Source organism: Oryctolagus cuniculus, chromosome 9 (assembly GCF_964237555.1).
Source record: "Oryctolagus cuniculus chromosome 9, mOryCun1.1, whole genome shotgun sequence".
In the NCBI taxonomy this organism is placed as follows: domain Eukaryota; kingdom Metazoa; phylum Chordata; class Mammalia; order Lagomorpha; family Leporidae; genus Oryctolagus; species Oryctolagus cuniculus.
Genome location: NC_091440.1, coordinates 87,579,431 through 87,587,268, shown reverse-complemented (window position 1 = coordinate 87,587,268; position 7,838 = coordinate 87,579,431).

The following is a 7,838-nucleotide window of genomic DNA, read 5'->3' as shown; positions in this document are numbered from 1 at the left end:
CCCACAGCATAAGCATAAATCTAATCCTAACCTTAACTCTAACCCTACTCTTAGCTCTAAACCTCACACTATCAATTGACTTAAAACTGGACCTAAACTTCTCTCTAGCCATAAACCTAACACTAACTATGATTCTAACTTTTACCTTAATCTTAGCATATCCCTAACCTTAATTCAAACTCTAATCCTAACCAAAACACTAAATCTAAGTCTATGCCTAGCCTTAACACTATCCTTTACTTTAGCCAAAACCCTAAACCTATCTCTAGCCTTATCCCTAACAGTAACCATTAACTCTAACCCTAACCCTATCAGTGGCATAGCCCTAACCCTAATCTTATTTTTTTTTTTTTGGACAGGCAGAGTGGACAGTGAGAGAGAGAGAGAGAAAGGTCTTCCTTTGCCGTTGGTTCACCCTCCAATGGCCACCGCGGCTGGCGCGCTGCGGCCGGCACACCGCGCTGATCCGATGGCAGGAGCCAGGTGCTTCTCCTGGTCTCCCATGGGGTGCAGGGCCCAAGCACTTGGGCCATCCTCCCCTGCACTCCCTGGCCACAGCAGAGAGCTGGCCTGGAAGAGGGGCAACCGGGACTAGAACCCGGTGTGCCGGCACCACAAGGTGGAGGATTAGCCTAGTGAGCCGTGGCACTGGCTCCCTAATCTTATTCTTAACCATTAACCTGAACCCTAACCCTAACCATGAGCCTCTGTCTAACCCTAACACTACTCTCACCATGGCTAAATCCCTAAACCTAATTTTAAGCCCTAACACTCACCATAGCCACAAATATTAACCATAATCCTAACTGTACCATATCCCTGGTTCTAATCCTAAAATTAATACTAACCCTAACCACAACCCTAGACCTCACACTATCCCATGCCTTAGTCCTAGTCCTAAACCTATCTCTAGCCCTAACCCTAACACTGACCACTAATTCTAATCCAAACCCTATTTGTAACATAGGCCTAGCTCTAATTCTAATCCTAACCCTAACATTAACCCAAGCATGACTCTTATCCTAACCCTGGCCCTCAACCTCCACTAGCCCTCAACTTTGGCCTAGTGCTAAACATGTCTCTAGTCCTAATCCTAGCAATAACAACTAATTCTAACCTTTACCTAACTTGTAACATAGCCCTAATCCTAAACCTAACCATAACCCAAACCCAGACCATTACCTTAATCCCAGTCCTCAGCCTAAACCTAACACTAGACTTCACCTTAGCCTAAGTCCTAAACCTAACTTTAGGCCTAACTCTCACCCTAACCACAAATCCTAACCCTAACCCTAACCTTGGCATAGCCCTCACTATAATACTAATCCCAACCCTAACCCTAACCCTAACCCTGGACCTAAACCTCACACTAGCCCTCAATTTACCTAGTATTAAACTTATCACTACCTGTCGCTCCCCGTCTTCGTGGAGGAACGACACAGGACCCTGCGCTGTTCTTTTGTCTGCTCGGCCCTCCCCGGGTTTGCTGCTGGTTCTTCCCGGGTTGGCTACCGACCCTTCCACCTCCGTGGAAGGGCGGTTCCCCCTAGCCACTTTCCCCACTTCCGCGGGGGAGCGGCACACCGCCGGCCGGCTCTCTCGGGGGCTGCACAGGTGTTCCCTCAGATGTTCCTGGTGCATGTTGTCTCTCTCCTCCTTTATAGTCCTCTTCCACCAATCCCAACTCTGCTACCCACACACCGAGTACGCTGCTCTCCTCCAATCAGGAGTAGGTCCCACAGTTTATTGGTTGAACTGGAGGCAGCTTTGTAGAAGCTGCTTCTCCCTTCTCAGCGCCATATTGTGGGAGAGCAGATGCACAGAATAAGTCTTAATTCCAGTAACTTAGTCTAGTCCAGGTTGCTCCCCACAACTACCCCAACCCTAACACTAATGACTAATTCTAATGCTAACCCTAATTATATCATAGCCATAATCCTAATCCTAATCCTAACCCAAACCCTAATCCTAAACCTAACCCTAAGGCTAGGACTTGGGCAAAATCCAACACTAGCTCTAGTCTTTGTTGTAGCACTAAACCTAACCCTAGCCCTAACCCTCAGTATAGCCAGAACTCCAAACTCTAAACCTAACTGGTTCATAACCTTGATTCTAGTCCTAATCCTAACCCTAACAGTAACCCCAACACTAACCTTAGCCAAGGACCTAGCCCTCAAACTTGCCCTCACCTTAGCCCTAGTCCTAAATCTAACTCCAACTCTAACCCTTAAACTAACCATTGACTCTAACTATAACCCTAAAAGTATCATAGCCCTAAACCAAACACTAAACCTAACCATAAGCCTAACCCTGGGTCTCAGCCTAACCCTACATTAGCCCTTGCCTTAGCTAAAGCCCTAAACTTAAATGTAGTCCTAACCCTAACACTAATCATTAATTTAAACCATAATTCTAACATAGTGTAGCCAAAACCCTAATCCTAAACCTAAGCATAACCATAACCCTAACCAGATCCTAATCCAAACCCTAACCCTAACCCTAACCCTAGGACTCTGCCTAACCGTAACACTATCCTTCACCTTAGCCAAACCCCTAAACCTATCTATCTCTAGCCCTAACCCTAACAGTAGCCACTATTTCTAACCCTAACCCTAACACTGCATCTCAGCCTAACCCTAATACTAGTGCTCACTTTAACTCAAGCACTAAACCTAACTTTAGCCACAAATTCATCATAACCACAAATTCTAACCCTAACTCCAGAAGTTGTGTAGCCCTAGCTCTAATTCTAATCCTAAACCTAACCAAAACCCTAGCCCTGGTCCTAGACCACAAAGTAGCCTTAGTCTTAGTCCTAGTCCTAAACCTAAGTCTAGACCTGACCCTAACACTAACCACTAATTCTAACCCTATCACTAACCGTAGCATAACTCTAGCTTTAATTCTTATCTTACCCTAAAACTAATGCTAACCTAACATTTACCCAATTTTAGCATAACCCTAAACTTAACTCTAATCCAAAACCTAACCCCAACCCTAACATGAACACTAGCCTCTGCCTAAACCTAACACCTTAGCCAAAGCCTTAAATCTATCTCTAGCTGTAAACCTAATAATAAACACTAATTCTAACCCCAGCATTAACAGTAGCTTATTCCTTACCCTAATCTTAACCTTAACCCTAACCTAGCCCTCAGTGTAACCATAACACTAACCCTTGCCTTACCATAAGCCATAAATTAACTCTGGCTCTAACCCTCACTGTAACCACAAATCCTAACATTATCCCTAGCCATAGCATAGCTCTAGCTCTAATACTAATCCAAATCCTTACCCTAACCATACCCTAACTGTAACCCTGGCCCTAGGCAGCACACAACCCCTTGACATAGACTTACTGCTAAATCTATATGTAACCCTAACCCTAACACTAATGACTAATTCTGACATTAACCCTAACCATAGCATAGCCCTAACCCTAATCTTAAGCCCAACATAGCCCTAACTCTAACCTTAACCCTGGGCCCTGTCCTAACCCTAACACTAGCCCTTGCTTTAGCTCAAGCCTTAAACCTAACTTTAGCCCTAACTTTCACCCTAACCACAAATCCGAACCCTAACCCTGACCCTAACTCTAATCCTAGCACTGCCCCAAAACCTCAAGCTAGCCTTTTACTTAGTCCTAGTGCTAAACCTAACTCTAGAACTAACCCTAACACTAACTACTAATTCTAACCTTAACCTTAACTGTAGAATAGCCCTAACCCTAATCCTAACCCTGAGCTTCGGCCTAACCCCAACACTAGCCCTAGACTTAGGCCTTATCCTAAACCTAACTCTAGTACTAACCCCCTAACACTAATACTAACCACTAATTCTAACCTTAACCCTACCCATGGCCTTAGTCTCAGAATGGGGTGAGCTTCCACACCTTCCTTCTGCTTAGCTGTGATCACGGGACTGGGCTGTAGTCAAAGAAATGTGAGCAGAGTGCCGTGCTCCCTTGGCCAAAAAAAAACCTAGGTGGACCTCTGTATTTCTTCCCCTTCTGGCAATAGACATGGTAGGGCAGCCACATGTTGAGCAGGTGCAAGCTTTTGGTCTCATAGTTAAGATGCCCACAATCCACATTGGAGTATCTGGGTCCAATTCCTGCCATTGGTGCCTGCCTCCAGCTTCCTGGATTGTACCCTATGAGGCAGCCACAATGACTCAAGCACTTGAGTGCCTGCCATCCACATGGGAGACCTAAATGAAGTTCACAGGTCCTGGCTTCAGCCTGGTCCTGCAATGGAAGTTTCCAGCATTTGGGGAGTGAACCAAAGGATAAGAGATCTCTCTCCCCTGCTACTCCTCAAATAAAATGCATATATTTTTATATATAATATACATATATAAACTTTGTTTATATAGTAGACATGTATAAACCTGTTTATATAATAGACATATATAAACCTTTATACATATATAGACCTTGTTCTGAAGATGGAAGAGCCACTAGTTGGATGGATCCTGGGACCCATTCTGAGAACTCCTCTCTGATCCAGAGAACCAGTTGTGAAACAGGTTCCCTGTGTGAGTGTGGTGGAATAAGAAAGACATGCCAAGATGGCCACTGGCAACAGAAACTGCCTGGCAACAGGCTGTGATTGGGTGGTTTCGGAAACCACATGGCAATGGAGCCTGCCTGGCAACAGGCTGTGATTGGTTAGGGCATAGACCACCCCTTGGCTGGATTGGTGGCCTTGGCTATATAAGGTGCTGTAGCAACTGAAATAAATGAGTCTGCAGGCTGCTTGCCTCAGGCCTGCTTTCACCTGACTCCTGGGGTCTGTGTGGTGACTCCACACCTCTTGCCCCCACCACGCTCTTCCTCTCAGGAACGAATCCACTGCAACATGTGAGCCCAGGGAGGCAGAGCAGCTACAGGACGTAGACTTAGCACTTACAGACTGCAGAGACAGCAGCAATGTAATGCTGCTATAAGCCAGGCCCCCGAGAAAGTTTCCTAGGGTGTTTGGAGTCTCAACTGCACCTGTTCCACTCACACTCAGCTGTGGGACCCCCTAAAGGCCACCTTCCCTGGGTTATATTCCTCAGGGGGTCAAGACTCACTGGGCTAAAGCCCTGAGAGACACCCTGCTTCAGAGAGGGCCCGGAAGTCCCTATCTTCCTCTGGATGTTGCTTTTCTAGCAGTATCTCCAGTTCTGCCGAGAACCATGAGCAGGAAGGGGAAGAACCAGGTGGGTCCAAGGCTGCTTGGAGAACCATCTTGCACCAACCAGACTTGGTGAGTCAGAAGCGAACAGCCCTCTCCGCTGAGCTGTGACACATTTGGGGGAGTTATTTCTAGCTGCAGCTGGCATCACTCTCAGCTGCAGATTTCCACCCAGCCAGCCAACATTTGCTGAACATTCCTGTGTGTCAAGTCCTAGTCTGAGCACATAGTACCTGCTCTCAGGAAATTTAATCTGACCAGGAGCACCAATAAACCAACAGCTGACATGGTTGACACATCTGCTGCCCTGACCAAAGGCAAGGCAAGGTTGTATGCTCAGTGGGAGCATGCACATAGAATGGTGGTCCCTGGGCTGACCCCCACTGTCCGGCCTGTCGCCCTCAGCAGCAGGAACTTTGTCCTATCCCTGCTCCACAGCAGCACTCACACAGCCTTCTCATGGCACCCAGGACTGACTTCAAACTCCTGAGTGGTGGTTTTCAGGAACCTACATCCTGGCCCCATCTGTCCAGCCTATGTGCCCAGATGAGAGCTGGAGCCTTCTCGATGCTTGAGGCCTGGGTGAGCCTAGCTCAGACCCCCAAGTCTGAATGTCCAGAGCTGCATCAAGGCTTCTGCAAGCTCCTGAGTGCTCTCATTCTTTGGCCACTTCATCGTCCTGAGCCCAGCTCTGTCATACACCATGCCAACCTAGACAGGAGCCCAGGGCCCTAACCCTCATAAGCCATCTGCATTGACAGTAGAGAGGCTAACAGAGCAATGAGAACCCATACACGGCAGTCACTCCATGCTGGATGTTAAATACCAATTGCAAATGTGTTTCAGCTGCCAGCTCCCTGGAGTAGGCCAAGCATCCACTGTTTTGATAAAGATTTATTTATTTATTTATTTGAAAGTCAGAGTTACAGAGATATTTTTCATCTGCTGGTTCACTCCCTAGATGGTGGCAACAGCTGGGACTGGGCCAGGCCAAAGCCAAGAGCTTCTTCCAGGTCTCCCACATGGGTGCAGGGGCCCAAGCACTTGAGCCATCTTCTGCTGCTTTCCCAGGCAGTTTAACAGAGAGCTGGATCAGGACTTGAACCAGCACCCATATGGGGTGCCAGCATCACAGGCAGTGGCTTCACCCTCTCTGCCACAACACCAGCCCTCGCCAACCACTGTTTACCATCTGGGACCCTGACCTCTGTGCCCTTCTGGCCCCTGTGTATTCTCCAAACCTTATTGCATTGTCAAAGCCCAGAAATCCCCTAGGACCAGGTGGGGCCTTGAAGCTGAAGGTCCAGAAAACGTGTCTTGTTTTTATCTTTCTGCCCTGATGCATGCAGGTAGGCACAGGAAACACACATCACGGTGCACAGAGTCCTGGGCATCCCCACCTGCCCACGCTTGATCCCTGGGCCCTACGCCAATGCCATATTACCTGGCAAAGGACTTTCTGGATGTCACTCAAGGTATAGACCTTAAAATAGAGAGAGTCTCCTGATGACCTGGGAGGAGGGGCAATCACCGCTCTCTTTAAGCACATGATTCTTCAAACCAAGCTGAAGACTTTGGCTAGAGTCCAAACAATGAGACTTAAGGGATGTCTGCGAGAGAGAAAGCAGGAGAGGGTCTGGGCTCCAGCTCCCCTCGACCCCCAGTTGCTGGCAGAAGGCCATGTGGACAGCATTAGAAGGAATTCAGGCAACCTTGGGAAGCAAAGACAGGCTCCCGGCTGACGGCCAGCAAGAAGACAAGCACCTGGGTTCTGCAGCCACAAGGGACTGGATGTGTCCAACAACACCAAGAGCCAGAGGCAGATTCTGCTCCAAAACCCCCAGAAGGAACACTGCCCTCTCCTGGCCTTGACTTCAGCCCTAGGAGCCTAAATGGAGACCCTGTTGAGCCACACTGTACCCAGACCTGACCTGCAGAAACAGTGACACAATAAAGGAGCTGCCAGACAGGTTGTGATATTACAGCTGCAACAGGAAAACCAACCCTCAGGGGCTGCCACGTGGCACAGCAGGGTAAGCCACAGCCTGCAGCAACCACAGCCCATATTTGAGCACCAATTGGAATCCTGGCTGCTCCATTTCCAGTCCAGCTCCCTGATAATTCTCCCTGGAAAGCAGCAAAAGATGTCCCAAGAGCCTAGGCCTCTGCCATCCATGTGGGAGACCCAGATAAAGCTCCTGGCTCCTGGCTTCAGCCTGGCCATTGCAGCCATTTGGGGAATGAACTAGAGGATGGAAAATCCCTCTGAATGTTTCTCTCTCTCTCTCTCTCTCTCTCTGCCTTTCAAATAAATAAATCTTTAAAAAGAAGAAACTTCTGTGCCGTATAAGTGTCTGCTTGACTACAGAGCAACCCAAGCTTCACCTGCCAGCACCCCTGTAAACTCAGCAGTCCAGGTGCCAGTATGGGTATCTACAAAAATCAAAAGGATCATTGAGATCTATGGTAAACTGAACCATGTGTCGGCTCAGTGGCAGCAGGTATCCAGTTGTGACTGTAGTCAGCACTGATGCAGGAAACTGGCTGGCAGCTCTAGGTCTGGAGAGGGCATTTTTTTTCTGTCCCCAGGAAGAAGGAGCAGAAGCTACTGTGTGTGCTTGGGGCAGACAACAGCATGCATCCATGCTCTGCCTCAGA